The 18481-nt window shown below is 38.9% G+C and overlaps 1 long non-coding RNA gene across 3 annotated transcripts in view; it reads right to left on the reverse strand.

Moving 5' to 3' along the window:
• Positions 1 to 18481, reverse strand: part of LOC134547756 (uncharacterized) — a 239867-nt gene that overhangs the window by 86680 nt on the left and 134706 nt on the right. For all 3 annotated transcript variants that reach the window (XR_010079594.1, XR_010079593.1, XR_010079596.1), the window contains exon 2: positions 2863 to 2961. This is a non-coding gene — a long non-coding RNA (uncharacterized LOC134547756). The remainder of the gene's footprint in view (positions 1 to 2862; positions 2962 to 18481) is intronic.

The following is an 18481-nucleotide window of genomic DNA, read 5'->3' on the forward strand; positions in this document are numbered from 1 at the left end:
AGAAGCAATATCTCTAATCTGCATTCTGTTGGTTTTCTAGAGGGCGTGTATGTTTTACGGTTGCTTTAGTTTTGCGTCAGTAACCTGTCCTTGTAGAGTCCATTTTGTTGATTATTATTCAGTGCTTGCAAAAGGATATGCTTTCTTGTTTTTATATTTTTTGTGTATATTCTTGTACTGTATACCCTCTACACTGGTTTTGATGCTAAGCTGTTTTACATGCTCAGGTTAAATTTGCACATAACACTTGAGATGCCAAACATTTAATTACATCCCCACTCAGATGTTTCTTTTTTTGAGGCAGCAGAACCTATAAACCCCCTTGTTTTTCCAGTGTGGTTCTGACAGCAAAAAAACCCTGCTAACAATATGCTGTGATAGCTATTTCAAAGAATCAGAAACCATTCCAGAGCTGGGCTGACACTTTTAAGTCAAGTCCACTGGGGGTTCTGTTCCAGAAAACAGACATAAACCAGAGCCCATCCCAAGAAGCTGGTCTGAGGCAGTGACTCTCATGCTCAGTTCAAGATTTCCTTTGCTTTTATTTAATTTGTTGATAAGTACATAGTGTTTGTTTTCATCAAGTAGATTTTTTTTTGTTTGATTGCTTTTTTTAAGTAGTGAGGTTAGCATTTTTATTATGTAATAAATAGATAAAGTATTTTTTATGTAATCCAAGTAGTTTATGTAATGGAATGAAGGAGGGAAGGGACTTTTCTCACTTTCAGATTCCTCTGCTTACAGGTTATGAGGCATTCAGCTTCTGAGGCACTGTGAAATCCAAAGAGCCCTTAAGAAGCTATGTTGTCTTTTGATTTCATACCTTATTTGGTTCCTGCTTAGCTCTCAATCTAGTTTGTTTGTTTGTTTGTTCGTTTGTTTGTTACTTAAGAGCATTTCTCATCTTCATTCACCTTACATATAAATTTTCTTCGTGGTAGGTATTACCTGCCTACTGTGGGGTTCATTTCAGAAAAATTGGTCAAGTCAGTGAGAAAGTATCTAAACAACATATAAACTTTTTTTTTTAATGTGAAACAGCTCAATATTTTTACTGATAGTATTTTTGAAATTATAATTATTGACAATTTATTTAATTAATTTACCCATGTCTGCAATTTTGATTACCACAAAATAAGAGAATATTCTGAGTTGGAAAGGACTCACTAAGGTCATCAAAGTCCAAATACCAGTCCTGCACAGGACACCCCCAAGAGTCACACCGCATGCCTGAGCATTGTCCAAACACTTTTGGAACTCTGCCAGCTTTGGTGCTGTGACCACATCCCTGGGAAGCCTGTTCCAGTGCCCAACCAGCCTCTGGGGGAAGAACCTTTTTCTAATATCCAAACTAAACCCCCTCTGACACAACTTCAGGCCAGTCCATCAGAGAACGAGGGCCTCACAACGAAAACTACTAAAACAAACAAACAAACAAACAAAAATCAGCCAACGTTGTGGTGTGTAATTTTGTGTTTCAATACCTTATGGCTTGTTCCTTTTTCTTCCCCCAGGGTGGTGGTTTAGCCTGGGCTCTGTCCATCCACTGGGTGGTCAGTTTTCCCTGATATCTACCCCTTATTCCAGAATGTTCCCTGTTAATTCTCCCTGGTACCAGTCCCTGTCTGGACTGCCCCTTGGGCAAGTCCCTATTCTTGGAGGCTCTATAGGTTTGTTTATATAAACCTCCTCACATTAGCCTTCTCACTGGCTTGTGTTGTGCTAAACCCACCTTGTGTCCCTCCCCAGTCTTCTCCCTGTTGTCCCCTTGACCCTGGATCCACCCTGATTCTGTCCCTTAAAACTCACAGGCATGGTTCTGGTCCCTTTGACTTCCCCTCTGCTCTGTTTTCCAGTCAAAAAATGAATCTTGGAGTGCATACAATGCCCACCTCACTCCTTTCTACACTGACCCAGCAGCAACTGCTCAGGACTCTCAGGACCCCAGGGCTTGTGTCATTCCCCTGCAAAGTGCATTATCACCAGGCACAAAACACCAAACCAACCAACATAATTTTAATATTAAAAAAAAAAAGCTGAGTTTTCTTCTGTTTTATAAAGAAATTCGATTTCTCTTCGGATTGGTAAAGAAAACACATGAGGTCAGCAATATTTTGGGGGAAACTAAATGCCTTTCATAGGTATATTCTGTTCACTTTTGACAATATAGTTTCTGATGCTGACAAAAACCAGCAAGAATTAATAAGAGTGAGGTACCCATAGGTAAAGGTTTTGTCAGAAACTAAACTTATGTAATGCTTCCTGAACTAAATGAGAAAATCCATTTTCCAATCAGATAGATACCTGGAAGGTATAGTTCTGATTTTGAGTCCCAAAGTCCGAAATGCATGCAAGAATTTCTTCTTTTTTTTTAAATTCAACTTAGCAAGCCTTCCCCCCAGACTCCACATATTACTTCTAAGCATTCACAAAATCAATTTTTATTTTCATATTCTAAAATCCCCATTGTCTAGTACATGGCTTACCTTTTTGGATTGCCAGCAGTGTATTTGTATCATATTTCTCCAAATAGACTTAATATGTCTGCAGTTCTGCATAATAATATGCCCTTTACTGCTCTTTTAAATGCCTGCATCCTAGAAATAAGCAGTCTCTGAACAGACTGTGACCTGCTTCTCTGTATTTTGTGATATGCAGCACCCAACCAAGGACTGTGGCTTGCATTGCTAATAAATTCAGGGACAAACTGTACATTTTCCAAGGTATTATCAGCTACAAAATCATTCTGAAGCATATCACTTTAATAGAAAATGTATAATTCAACCAGCACACATAGGAAAGTATTAAACAGCATAATTTTCACAAAGTTTTCACATCCTTCTCATTGCAAAAGATTTTTACCTGCTTCATGTGGCGTACAAAAGGATTACTTTTTCTTTAGCTTCCAGGCAGAGCACTAGGGAATGCAGAAAGTCTGCTTTGTCAACTCACTCCTGGCATCTGAAATGAAAATTATAGGTTTTTTACAACCCATTTACCAAAGAAGGAGTAAAACCAGAAAAAAAAAAATTGATGTTCACCTCACATCAGGAAACAATATGTTATTACCAGAGCAGAAACATAGAAAATAAAGAACAATCACATTTACAAGATCTACCAAAGCAGTAAAAACTGGGCAGTGCTTCTGGGGGAAGTTATACAGGGAGGAAAGGAAAATATGCAAAAGGAGCCAAGATGAAAAGCTAATGGTTGTAAGCAGAGGCTTTTACAGGTCTATACACATAAAAGAATTAATATTCTCCAATTTTCCTTAAATGTGGCTGCAGTGGTAAACTCAGAAGTTACAGCAAGGGAAAACATAAGAAATGTCCTGTATACATGGAGAGATATATCAGTGAGAGATTGGCAGTTTACTCAGATTTTGGTAATCTGAGACATTTAGATCATAAATTATTTGAGAATCCCTTCTCATGAATCCTTCCTTAACCCCTTCCCCCTGAAGGGCTGTTCCTAATCTTCTGCCCTCTTGACATGGTTTTGCTGCAATGTAACATTTTCCCACCATCTGTAGAACCTAAGGAAGTCTAATTCTTACTTCACAGCACTGCATTTAAGATTCCCAATCTCATTACCAACCTCTTTAGGAACTCTCTCTATCTCTTCCTGTTCCCAAAAATGAGATCTACACGGAAAAAGGATTTCTATGAAACAACTGTCATTGGAGAAGGAGTGCTGTCTTTCCACCATCACTAATGCTCACATCCCAAGGTCTTAAATATTTTCTGACTCCACTGAAATTTATATCCAAACTCCAACCCCCTAATGCTTTCAACTTAGTTCTCCTTTATTTGCTCCTTTGTGAACCATGCCACTCTGCCTTCCAATATGATATGTAAACTGCAAAATAAAACCTAAGTGAAGTCATCTCTGCTTCGGGTGGGGCCAGGTAAGATTCTGTGCACCTCATCAGCTGCAATGCATGTGCTGCTCTGCCAGAGCAAAGCTCAGATTGTCTGATCTCACCCACCTGTACTCTCTGACACTTGACAAACTGGCAGTGTTTAGCAAGGACACCGTGCAGGTAGGTAGTAACACTAGAATGGGAAGAAGTTCTTGAGGATGTGTCCTACATGCCTTAAGTATGGTTGCACTTTGTAAAGCTGAATTGCTGTGTTCCCTGGCATATATCAACGTGCTTGCAGTTTCAGTCAGCTCTGAGTTCCAGCTCTGAAGTAAGCAACTATGAAACAAACTAAGTTTTTTCAGGAATTTTGCATGCTTTAATTGTATCTCATCTGGAGAACAACTCCCTGACTTCATGTAATTTCAAATGAAGAAATTGGTGAACTATCATCCATTCATTTTCTTGTTCAATATTTGTCTTTCTTTCAAAGTGTAACCTCAATTCCAGTGATATACTTAGAAACTGTTGGATTTGCTTTCACAGATTTCTGTTTCTTTTGAAAGTATCTGCCTTAAATAAGAAACATGTAATCATTCTTAGGCTTATTCTGTAGCAAGTAAAGCCCTTACCATATATAGATGGCTTTTTACTAATATTGCCACCCAACTCAGGTTTGGTCCCATATTTCAAGTTTTCTGTCTCTCTTCCTTAATCCAGGGACAATTCATTTTGCTGAATTTTGAATTAGGCAAGTTTGTAACATTTAACTTATGTCCACCCATGTCCCACTTTTTAGCCAAACATACCAAAAAGGAGACTTGTGGGGAAATTTCAGAGCCTTGTATAGAACCATTAGAAATTTCCCATGACAATTCTAAACAGTATAATCCAATAACCATCATTCAAATAATAATGGAAAATTGGAGTCATATTTCTGCTTTTACTTACTCTCTGAGGAAGTAATTAGTGGAACAACACACAGAAGAGTCAAGCAATAGAATATGTGAGGCGTTTGCTGTCTCTCAGCACATATTCAAAGGATCCCTGAAATGGGGCAGAAGTTACTGGATGGATATCCAGTCTCGAGTCAATCCCAGACACCTTCACCAAGAGATGTGTGTGTGTCAGCAGGATCTTTGACCAGGGTGGAACATTTGCCACAAGTGTAATTAGCTGGAATTGCTGCTAACTGTAAGTGCAGTCTATGGCTAATGTACCTTAGAAGATGATATGCAATTGCCATAACCAGCCTATCTGCTATCCTTTCAAGTTCAAGGAGTCTTCTCAGAATAGTGATTTCCAGAGATATAGACAGTCTCAACAATTGGAAAGGAGACTTGAATAACTTTCACACTTACTGTTTTATATTAACAAGAGCAGTTTAGGAAATGATGGACTCAGTTTCTAGCCCACTAGAGATGTCCATTTAATAGGAAATCGCATTTCAAAAAGATGAGTTCTTGGGCAAATGGAGTAGAACAGAAAACATTGCAGGCAAAGTCACAGGACCAGTAGGTGTTTCAGAGTTGCAGTATCTGAGATACCTTGCTCTTATACTGTCCAAATAGATGGAATAATGTGAAATAAAATTGGACTTAGGAATGATAGCAATTAGCACAGAAACATACAAACAACTGCTCTGAAGAGGGATTGAAAGACTGGGATTCCTTTTCCTCTGAAAGTAAAAGAAGTAATGAATAAAAATATCTAAAATAGTAAAAAATGCTGCAAGGTATCTCTCTTTCTATTTCTTTTCCCCATCACTAAAATAGAGTAAATATTCTCTAGACCATTTATCTGGAGTTTCAGAACAAGAAATAGAGCATAACTAAAAACTTGACAGTCTTCACAAATATTCCTTCTAGAAGAGATTATGGATTCAGCAGAAAACATTCATGATGAAGTTTTGATAACCTTTAAAATAGCCCATTGATACTGAAAGTTAGTATATATCTGAGGGACATAATAATGAGGGCCAGGGATGATACATTCATTTCTATCCACAGCATCTTCTTGCATTGCTGTTAATGCAGCCATATGCCCCAATCACCTTGTTGCCGGTTATCCTCAGCCAGTGAAGTGTTTGTCCTTCAGAATTACACTCATACGCCACACTAGTTCCAAAGGATTTCACGATTATTTATGTTGTTATCATGGGAATCAGGAAAAAGCCGTTGTCAGGGGAGTCTGGCACACTTACAGAGGTTGTACCAGCATTATTCCTGTTATAAATGCATTTTTCTGCTGAAATATTTATGCTACTGCCTTTCTCAGCGTGAGCACAACTCTAATACATCTGTGGATGTGTATGTGCCAGAGAACAGCACAGTCTCTTTCCCTGTGGGGGAATAGATACACTAAGATAAGACCTTTATCCTTTTGTATCTACATCCTCATAAGAATGTAATTAAGCAGTGCAATCTCTTTGCAATGAATTGTACATCGATATCTGACCTTATTAACTAGTGCAGAACCGGAAAAGTGTTGCTATTATCCAAAACATGCTCATAGACACAAATATATTCAACTAGAAAATGATTCAATAGTATGTCACTCTTATGTCTAAGAGCTTAGTATTAGAATTAGTGAGAAAGTGTTACCTAGTGGCATTGATTATATCATTTGGAAAGAGCTCTGAGGATTTAGATAAATAGGATTTGCATATAACAGTCACTTTCAATTGTCCAATATAGAAAAAAAAAAAGCATATTAATATTTGAATTGATTTGCTTCCCTAAGCTATAAAAGTTGTTTATACATTAACATGGATTTCCAGGTTTTCCCTTGCTGCTGTCAAAAATAGGCAAATATATTGCGCAGCATCTTAGTTTACACCGCTTGTTTTGTTCAAGGTGCACTGGCACTGCTGCCCCACATCTCATTTTAATATTTGCACTTATTTTGTAAAGAGTATCGACATCAAGTGCAGATGCCCTTAACTAATAATTAGCAATGCACTTTGGCAAATACATGGAAGAAAAAAAAAAAAAAAAAAAAAAAAAAAAAAAAAAAAAAAGAACAAGTAGCTATCAAATTTTCAATTCATCAGTAAAGTTTGAGAAAAGATAAAATGGTCTTTTCCGGCCACACTGATGTTCTAGACACTGGAGATCTGTTTTCAAGTTTACTTCATTTGTTTTGCATGACCTTCAGAAAACATCAGTTCTGTGGGTTAGTGGTGAACCTTAGTACTATTTCCCCATTAGTTACATGGTTCAGTCATCTACCACACTCACAGATGTAAAATAACTTGAGCTGGAAGGGACCGACGAGGAGGATCATGCCAAATCCCTTGACACCAGGGATTAATCACAGGTGAGGCTGGCCACAGGAAGCAGCTCAATCCTCATGCCCTGGAACAGATTTAACCTATTCTGTTTGGAGAATGTGTTGATCATTGTCTATTGTTTTAATCTCTCACCTACAAGGCAAAAATACATTTTTCTCCTAACATTTATTTACCTTCATCAGGCCCTTTCTAGAGGTTCAGAGGTTAATGTGCTGGATAAGAGTCAATCTAAGCTAATGGTAGTTAAAATCATCTGAAGGCTTTGTCTATATATCATATTGCTTACAATTTTTATTTTTACATCATTTTCTATGTAAGGTAATCATTAACTGGTTGTATGAGTTAATATATTTGGTAAAATACATGGTACCTGCATGTGAAGGAATTTCAAGCTTTAGATTCTCTAGAATTTTGTGTGCAAGGACTAAAAATTTACTCTCTTGTTTTCTGGCAGAGATTTTGTTATCATTGCTAGTTGGTTAGTAAAGCCATTGGTGATTTGCAGGAGTAGCAGAACACTAAAAAATCCCTGAGTTACAGAATTGGGAGAAATGAAAAACACAACAGACAGAAAAATTAAGTAAAATCTGGCTTATATCTCATTTAGAGTATGATTTCTGACATTTTATTTGTAATTTTAAAAAAACCAAACAAATAATGTGCCAGAAAGTCTGCCCGGGGAAAATAATAGTTACAAACATTTTAAATCAGTAAGATATACTCACAGCAAAATTATAATAAATGAAGAGGTTGTTCTTTGTAAACTAAAAGAGACCAGTCAGTCAACAGAGAAGTGGGAATTATTTAATAGTGCTAGACAGAAAATATTAGATACTTGTTTAAAAAAATATTGAGAAAGCATTTCAATTTGCAGTCATAGAAGAATGAAAAAGATGAAAGTCTGAAAAGGGTCCTGAACCTGCAAGTAGTTACACACGGCCCAGGTTCAACCATGACAACAATTAGCTGGCCAAAGTTTCAACAAGTGCCTAAGTACTGGCCAAATCTGGAGCAAAATGGCAAAAAAATAATGAGGGACTGCATACACAAGTAAAATATATTCAAAGAACTAATAAAAGGTATGAAAGAAACCAGTTTTTAAAAAAGTGAAATATTTCATGCATCAGGATTTAACTATCAAAAAAGTCTTTTTTTCTGCACTGAGCCCTTATTTTCTTTCCTGGTGCATGCTGGATTCAGGCTGCAGCAGGTGACCTGTCTTCACTCTTGCAAGGCAGCAAATGTAATTTAGGCTGCTATGTAAATAACAGCAGCTGAAGGATTACCCAGCAGAAAAAAAGATAAATAATTTGATGGTAGCTGCCTCAGATTCATAGCAAAATGAAGCTATTTCAAACAAGCAACAGCTTCAGTACTACTGCCTATGGAAGCCTGCTATTATTAAAATTAGTAAACAGTTCTCCTTCACTTTTGTTGGTTTTTTGTCTGTTTTTGGTCCACCATATTTACACAATAATTTTTGTTCTTTTTTTTTTAAAAAAAAGAAACTCTAGTCTGTCACCTGGATAGCACATACACCTCACTCACTCACAGAGGCACACACACAGCTTTAGGAGGGTGCGTGATAATCCATTTACAGAAAGTACCACAGTCACTGCACTTAAATGCCATTCAAGGAGGGACAAAGTTCACATCACAGTTACAGTGTCTCTTTTTTCTTGCCTTCCTTTCAAGCCTTGACTGCACTTCTCATGTGTCTCTTGGTCTTTATATCACTCCTTCTGCCTATCACAGGAGATTCTGAATAGAGATGAGATTGAACTATTTTTAGCTAGCAAGCAAATCTGTGCAAGGACTTGGTTATTTCATGTTGCAGGGTTTCATGCAGACTTTTGGCTTTTCATTTATTTGATCTCACATACTCTGAGTTTTGCTTTGAAATTTAAGTTCAGACAAATTCAAAAATTCAAAGGAAAATTCATCTGAAAGTGTCAACACCCTCTTTACCATTGCAGCCAGGCTATATGAAAGAGGTAGGTGTAACCAGTTTCAGTATTGGAACAGAAAAGCATAGTTCAGAGCTGGTTCACTAAAAAATTTCACCAAGTGTTACCTTAATCTAAACCAAAGTTTGAGAATTTGGTTCCAGGACATATTGACCATTGGACTCCAATCATAATGTGTAATATTTTTTGCTTACTTCAAAACCTACTGAATTTTATAATGAAGACCTACATCTTTTAAATTTTCAAATGAAAGGAAACAGAGCAATGTTTGCACATTTTAAAGACAAGCACACACTGGGTCTTGAACCACAACCTGTCTTTTAACACTTCCAGGGACGGAACATCCACAATTTTTTTAGGCGACTTGTTCCAGTGTCTCCCCACCATGACAATACTAAATTCCTTCCTAACATCTAACCTGTATCTCTCCTCTTTCATTTTATCGCCATTACTCCATGAATGATTAAAATGTCATCCTTGTGGAATCCTGAAGATTTCCTTTGTGCTGTGTTTGGAAACCTTCCCTTTCCCCTTGTTGTTCTCTCCTTATTTTTTGACATCTATTGTTATATCTCATGTCTGTAAGCTCTTGAAGAAGGCACCAGCTCTTTGGTAGTTTATCTGTTCAGCACAAAGGAATTGAAGTAAAAGCAACCTTTAGCTTTGGTACCATAACAGAAATAACACAAATACATGGTGGAGCTGAATTTGCTGGATATGCCACATTTTAAAGGAATGTATTCAAACCTGAAAAGAATCCTCCATTTCCCTGTGGGATTTTGCACTTGACTAAGACGTAGGAGAACCTGTCTGTCTTCTGTTGGCGTTTCCAGCTGTTGTTCCTGGCACTGCATTACATTTAAACTCTGCCCCTAGAAAGAATAACTAAGAAAAACCCTGAAGTGGTAAAATTACTCAGCTTGATTTCTTTAATCTGAGTCTTTTTAACTCAGTGCCACATTTCCCTTCCAGACACCACGACCATTCTTTGTCTGTGGCCTCATGTAAAGTGCTTGTGGATTTTTTCATGCATGACTGCAAATGGGTCAGCTCCAGCTACTCTGATGCCTTTCCATGTCTGTTCCAGTGCTGCAGCTCCCTCTTGGCTCTTCCCCGTGCTGTATGCTGTTTCCTCAGACCTGCAGAGATTAAATGCATGGTGCACTGCCAGCTGCTTTAAATGCTGACAGGTACACACGCTCACTACCCTTCCCCAAAAAATTCAGGGGCAGACTGATGCCAAGGGTCTCAAATGCTTCTGGAATTGACTCTTGACTCTGGTGACATGTTTCCAATGTGTCTCCCTCACTCAGGATAGAGTATGGTGAATAATAGCAGCAGTTATTAAGTACAGTCTTCAGAGTAACCTCCATTTACCAGGTCAGGGCTACAGCAAATGAATAAAAATAACAGATACGGAGTAAAGGGTTTTGTTTGAAAGGTTGAGCTAATGCTCATGCCACCCTGTTTCCTTACAGTAGATATTGTCATTTAAGAGCATAATCCAATTTTACTTTGGAAGGATGTTATTTCTCCTTTCTGTTCCTGACAAGAAATATTCTTAAGCTGCTGCATGGAAAATATATAATGTCTACAGCATGGTACCTGGTTACTCCTGATGAAAATGTCCAGCCCACTCAAGCCTGCACAAATTTTCTGGAAATTAGAAGGAAAGTTCTTTGAGGATAAGGATTGAAATTATTACACTTTCTCACAGAACACATTAGGTTTACAGAAAATTCTGTGCATTTAGGAAGTTAAAACAGTAAGACAATGCATATAAGCTCTCAGTCTTCAGAAAAAAAATACAATCACACACATTCATCAGAAATAGAGTAATTTATTTCAACCTGTGAAGATGCACCAGTCATCTGCTTAATTTATTCTGCTGTAAATTCTTTCTGCTCAGCAAACACTGCCACACAGAGGCCCATAAAAATGTAGAAAATTCTAGGCTAATATCAATGCTGTGAACTTCCAATACTTCCTAAAAAATTTGAAATAACTTGCTAGATTCTCCTAAGGTAAAATTTAAAAAAGGTAACCAAGCCTTTGAAAATATACATGCTTACAGATGATGTGTCGGTTTAACCTCACACTTAGAGAAATATCAGCCTTTTAGCTTCTACTTTTTGCATAGGGAAAACTCTCACAGAAAAAGAGGTCCATTTCTCTTACAAATGACTTAATCCTCTTGGCTTGCAAAGTTGTTGAGGAAAAACTCCAATAAAGTCGAAACCTCATGTATCTGGTAGTAAATAATACTAGTATATCTACCATATTCTATGTTTATATATTCTGGAGATTTTCTGGGTTTTGATTGCCAGAGGTCCAAGTAAAAACCCATCTGCTGAAGCCTCTGTATTCTGCATCTAATTGGAGATAACCATGGTTACAATGCCAAGTGCTAAGCATGAAATTGCAGGCTTTAGATGCAGCAAAAATGATATATTGCTCTGGCATACACAGGCACATCTGCACCAGATCCCGCATTTGTGTACTGGGAACAGACTGTTTACAAGATAAGGTGACTGACATCCTTAATTACAGATGCATACCTCTAGATAAAAGAAGATTATTATTTGCATAACCTGATTGCTTACTCGACTATTACACAGTGCTAGAGCTAATAAAAAGGCTTTAATAACTTTGAGACCAAGTGGTAATTTTTTTTCCAGTTTCCAGTTTTTTGGGTTTTGGGTTGTTTTATACTTTTTTGTTGTTGTTGTTGCTGTGGGTTTGTTGTGGTTTTGGGGGGGTTTTTTGTTTGTTTTTTGGGTTTGTATTGTTTTGTGGTTTTATGGGTTTTGGTTGTTTGTTTTGTGGGTTTTGTTTGTTTGTTTGTTTGGGGGGTTTTTTTTGTTTTTTTTGGGGGGGGGTTTGGGGTTTTTTGGTTGGTTGGTTGGTTGGGTGGTGGTTTTTTTGGTTTGGTGTTTTTTTTTTTTTTTTTTTTTTTTTTTTTTGGTGCGTTTTGTTGTTGTTGTTTTGTGGAAGGCACAGAATATATTTTCTTGCAAAAGAGATCGCTCCCAGCCTTCCCATTCATATATAATTTTAAATTAAGTGGATATACATATTCATACATACCTACAATCTGCAAAAGAAGACTGTGCAAGGCATATTGGGGTATAGGACTTGAAGCAGAAAGGATTCTTTTAATTTTTCTCATCACTTGACAGAGATTTTCATGCCATAATTTAATGCAGACTTGTTATACTATCACTTAAAAGTTAATTCTTTAGATATGACAGTTCTAGGAGGAAAAAAAAAGTAGTTAGAGAGATAGGACCAGGATTGCTTTAGGTTCTTTTCCCTAATTCTTTCCTGCAGCGTTTTGCTAATGAGATACACAGTAAAATTACATCACTCATGAATTATTTAACAACATGTCCCCTGGAATTTCTATAGCTTGAGTTTAGATGACTCATGAGCTTGAAATCAGGGAAGCTCTAGGCATTTTAGATTTCAGAACACACAGACACCATATACATGTTTTTCTACCCATTATTTTTCAATAACTAGACTACTATTTTAACTTCAACTAGCTAGGGAAATTAACATGTCTTTGGAATGGCAGCTGCAGAAAAGTGATCTGAACATGATGGCCAACTTTTCACTAAGATGTGGTGTCAGGTAAGTTTCTGAAGGCGAGAGGCAGAAATCCTCACACTGAGAAGATATCACTCTGCTTTAATGAGTAAGACAGTGGGGCAATTTATGACAGGAGATTTGCCAACTAGACTAGAAACTAAGAGTGTCAATTATGTATGTAGTGGTGTTTATAGAGTCAGAAGTTCTCTTACTAACTACCATCCTCCCAAATTGTAGACATGTTTCAATATTAAGTTACTAGCAGCTAAACATTCAAGAAGCAGTGAGTTTGCTATCAGCAGCAGCCTCTAGGATGTTTCTTCCTGCTAGGTGTGTTCTCCAGGGCAAGCTTGGATGCTTTATCAGCTAAACTAACTATGAAAGACACATTGGAAGTAAATGGTAAATTGAGATTCCCCAGATGGCAGTCTTTAGGTTTGGAATCTACCAAAACGGATGGAAAAATGCAATGTAAAATTCAGAGAAGGTTCTACCTCATAACAACATCTCAGATGATTCACCTGCAAGCAGGAGAGCAGCTTGTTAAATAATATTGACAAATGAAGAAAGCAAAAAAAACATTTAGAAAGTTAATGTTGGGGGTTAGATTTGTTTCTTTTTCACTTACAGAATTTTTTCCCCTTAAGTTGCTAGAAGACTAACTACTGTATACTTGTCTAAAACAAAGAAGTGGCCAAAAAAAATGGTGGCACCACACTGCACCTATTGTTTTGGGGTCTCTGGGAGTTTCCCTCAGAGGGGAGAGATAAAGCAAGTTTTGGAAGAAGTAAAAGACAGGATTGGAGGCAGCTTCACTCTCTTGCTCTGGGCATCAGAGAGAGAACGGCCAGGCTGCTGCTTGCTGCAGGAGTTCACTGTTACCACCTTTGTCCGGTCTTGAAAAATCGACCACCATCTGCTCGTGTGCGCCGGAACCCTGAGCTCGCCTCCTCCTGCCCTGCCGGCCACTCCTGTCCCGCCACCGCTGTTCCTTCGGGGCTGCTTTCAGGCTCTCCACCACTCCATGATCCTCCACTCCCCCTGCCCTGCTGGGACATCCCTGCCACTCCAGCCACCAACAACAGAGCTTCTGACACATCCACCAGCCCGGGATTTCCCACCACTCCGGCTTGGTGCTCCCTGAGTCCCAAGAGATCAGATTGCCCCGGGCTTTGTGAAACCAAAGCCCCTCGAGGTTCTTGCTTCTGTTTATTATTAATGCTGTAGTTGTTGCTGTTTGTTTGCTTTTGTCACATATACCAGTAAAGAGCTGTTATTCCTACCCCCATACCTCTGCCTGAAAGCCCCTTTAATTTTCTAAATTATAATAATTTGCAGGGAGGGGTTTTGAATTCTCCATCCCAAGGGGGGTCCTGCCCCTCCCTAGCAGACACCTAGCTTTCAAACCAAGACAGTTAAGCACTGCAGGTTTCCCTTGCTCAGTGCAGTTCCAGAGCTGATTTTAGGGTCATGCTTTCCATCCACAAAGTGGCCTGAAAAGGAGGGTCCACTACAAGGAAATTTCCTAAATTGCAGTTCTGGTTGTTGGGAAAGACTCCTCAAAAACCATCCAAATGCAGGCTGCCATTGCCAAATGCAGGCTGCCACTAACTGCCAAGTGCCAAGACCCTCATTTCTGTGGGACACAGCTTCTTTTGGCTGTCTGGTGTGAGTGTGCAGTGGGCAGGACCGGGGCATGTCACCATGAGATTTCCTAGTTTTCTGTGTGTTCATATGAAAGTAGAAGTTCTCACTTTCTCATGCTCTTTCATGTAAACAGGAGATCGTGTTTTGTAAATATTACTATGGCTTTCACATTCTTATCCAAAGATAGACAAGAGAGGTTGTTTGACAGTCGTTTTGACCAATGCGCTTGAGAGGTGGGGATGCCACTCTCCAATCCATGGTCACCTTTCTGAAAGTATATAAGAGGATGTAATAAACAAAGGGCAGGTCTGTCTGCCCTGCTGCTCTCTTTCACAAGTTCCAAGTCTCACTGTGGTCATTTTGAACATGGCAAACAACGACCGGGACAGGACCATCTCCCCCAGTGATCGTGGCACAGGTGAGGCCACACCTCTAACCCTGTGTTCAGTCTTAGGTCTCTCATTGCAAGAAGGATATTGAGGTGCTGGAGTGAGTCCAGAGAAGGGCAGTGGAATCTGGAGGGCAGGTTTTATGAAGAGTGGCTGAGCGAGCTGGAGCTGTTTAGCCTGGAAAAAAGGAGGCTCAGGGGAGTCCTCATTGCTCTCTACAACTGCCTGATGGGGGTGTAACGAAGTGAGTGTCAGTTTCTTTTTCCAAGTAACAAGTGACAATCAAAAAGAAGTAGCCTCTAGTCTTGACAGGGGATGTTTAGATTGAATATGAGGAAAAGAATTTTGCTGTAAGAGCAAAGAATTGGAATAAGCTGCCCAGGGAACTGGTTGAGTAAACATCCCTGGAGGTGTTTAAAAGATGTGTAGATATGGCTGGCACTTAAGTACATGGTTTAATGTTGGACTTGACAGTGCTGGGGTAACAGTTGGACTCAATGACCTTGGAGGTCTTTTCCAGTCTAAATGATTCTATGATTCAATTAACTCTGTAGCCTGATTCCCTGCATTAGCTGCTATTTGTGTTCACTAGGAGCTACAGAGAGCAACAACAAAAATTGTCATGAACCAGCTCGACAGTTTGTTTATCCTTCTGCTCAGCTGAGGCTGCATCCTTTGGCTGTGCCCTGAACCAAGGCAGTTTAATTCATATATACTCTCATTTCTCTATTGGTGATGCATAATCATACCCACTGATGTGGTGTGGACTATACCTACTGATGTGGTGAGGACCACTTGCATAGGTTAGGAGCAGATGCATGATCAGATGGTTTCAAGAAGGTTCAAGGCAGAGATTGCTGACTTGGCAGGCTAAATCCATGGCTGCACGTTGCACAGGGGAGAAAAGGTGTCCTCTGACATAGCTAAAACCTAAACCAGAAAGACATCTCCTCCTTTCTGACAAACCTGAAGTGAAAAGGAAAGCAGAGAAGCCACAGAGCAGCTGATAAAATGTGTTTCTCGTGCCCTAAATCCCAGCTGACACAGGCAGCTGTGAGGTGCACATTCCATTCTGGAGTCATCTTCAAAGTCATGGAACACAGCATTGGTGCAACTTAGAAGGCACAAAGGACACATGCAGGACTCCCAAGGAGATACTTTCATTCCAGAAGAGAAAAAAAAAAAATTAGTCCTCTCCAGTGACTTCATGTTTACTTACTAAAAAAGGGCACCTCACATAATCAAAGGGGTTAAAATGCCAAGGTTGGCTTGACTGGGCAGCAGGAAGACTTTGACAAGGACTATGACAAAGCCAATCACTTCTGGTTCGATGTTCTATTAATGAGATAAAGTCCAGTTTATTTTCTCTCCTAAAATTCATTAAAATCATTATCTTCTGAACCTCTCACCACTTCACTGTGTCAGCACTGATTTATTCTTTATTATAGTAAAACCAATGGAACTTTATCCTGCAGTTTGTTTGTGTAGGATTGTTGGTCCTATTTACCTGTTTTGACAGTTGTTTTTCTGGCAGACTGTTCTTTCAGGGTTTATCCATCCAGCTGGACATTTGTACAGGGTCCAGCTCTCTGACTGAATTGTCATTGCCACGAGGCATTACTGCAGTGTAAACAACACGCAATCACTCACCCTACTCAAGGCCAGCGGGTGACTGAAAATACAAAATCAATATGACAAACAAAGAGTGAGCAGTGGAGAGTAAAGCTGCAAAGATATAGGTAAATGACTGCCAGGCTCTCATCTCAATGAGATGCTTTTTTATGAGGCATTGAAGCTGTGTGTATATAGGATGACAGAAGGCTGTAGACTCCAGAGTAAGAGAACCCCCAGAGTACTGGCAGATCAACAAGAAATAGTTAGAAATATGCAAGCTAAATGAAAAAAAAAATTAATATTACTCCAAGCTATGCTTATAGAGAGAAATAAGAGAAATACATATGCTTTCTGAATTTTAAATAGATCCATGAAAAGAAGAGTTTCCCTACAGTAAATTGAAAAACATTGAAGCAGTTTCTTCATGATGCTTCGGACTCTGACAGAATCAGTGACAGACTAGTGGTACAAGTGAAAAGGTTCTAGCCTAATCTAGGCTAACCTTTACACTAAGTACTGGCCAGGATTGATACTGTACAACAGTCTGTCCCAAAGGCTACAGCAGCACAGCGAGATCATAGAGCAGAATAGATGAGCTTTGCATGTAACTGTCACTGAGAACACAAATTTTTGACAGAGGCAGAAGCATCACAGCCAGTTCTGCAGTCGCTCTCAGGGAGCACTGCCTTAGGCGTGTCAGATGCAAGCTGCAGGCAGGACCACATTCAAGAACTGACATGCTGCAATTTCTCTTCTTTCAGTCCTTTTCCTGCAGCCACAGTTTCTGTTCTGGTGTCTCACTGGTGTATTTCTCAACTTCTCAAGCCATTTTACAATGACATAATAGGTAGTCAGACTCTTACTAACTGAACAGTAAGTATCTTCACAGATTTTCCATTAGAACAGAAGGACTTTTATTATTCAGCATTATGCATATATATATATATACAAGTAGAAGTTTACTTCAAATTTTTAATTTGCTGAATACCTCATTATTTGACCTCCATCACTGCCCGCTCTCATCATTCCATGATTCCCACATCACTGACAAGGGCCCAGGAACACAAGCAGAGGAATTTACATATTCTGAGCCACTTTGTAAGGAAAGCCACACACTAGGATTGGGGTATTGTGGTATTATGTAAAATTGTGGTATTTTAAAGGGGCATGTGTGATACAAAGGCCACAAGGGGTAACTCAGTACCTATCAACTCTGTGGTACCAAAATATATTTTCTGCAGTGCAATTCAATTGAGTTAAACACAGAGTCTTTTGGATCACAACATTGTCATCCCTTTTTCTCTTACAATAACTATCCTACTTCATGACCTTTACATCCTCTGTCTCTTCTTCTGAATAACTTGACTCTGAGTAGCCCACAAATCTATCTCTGTTGCACCCTTGTGTCTTCTTTTTCTCTCTCTTTTTTTCTTCTTCTACTCCATCCTTAAAATCCACTGATATGTGGGGGTGGGGTGTATTTTTTTATTTTTCTTTTCACCAAATACTAGACATAGAACAAAACAATACTGGACAAATACACAACAAAAGCTTATCTTCTTCTGCAAGTTTTACAAGTTTTAAAGAAAAGAACAAGGGATGCCAAAAAGGCAAGACATTTGATGTCAACACTGTGAGCAACAGTCCCAGCACAGAAGCAGAACCACTTTTTTACAATGTTTTCCAGGACATCAATGCCAGCAAACATTTAAAGAGACATTTAAAAGAGAACTTCCTCACCTATATTTATAAGGAATTCTTTCAAATGACAAGTAAAATAGGAGAGAGCAGAATAATGCCTGTCTGAAATTGTAACTAGTGAATGACAGTAGCTGATATCCCAGGTCAGTGAAAGGTAGGTGCTGACCTCCCAGTGCTCCCCAGGAAATGATAGTTTGGCTGTGGATAGACCATGAAAGCTTTTTTGATTTGAGGATTCATGTCTCATGCATCAACTACTATTAGAGCATATTCTCTCTCAGCTCTGCCTGTGTACTTGTTCACTTGCACTGTTGTGTCTGTTTAAATTAGTTTGTTAGCATCTACAGATCCTTCCACACGTTCGTAAAACTATATGGGCATCTTCAATACCATATAAGTTATAAATGCTTGTAAAATA

The sequence above is a fragment of the Prinia subflava genome, chromosome 1, assembly GCF_021018805.1.
Source record: "Prinia subflava isolate CZ2003 ecotype Zambia chromosome 1, Cam_Psub_1.2, whole genome shotgun sequence".
In the NCBI taxonomy this organism is placed as follows: domain Eukaryota; kingdom Metazoa; phylum Chordata; class Aves; order Passeriformes; family Cisticolidae; genus Prinia; species Prinia subflava.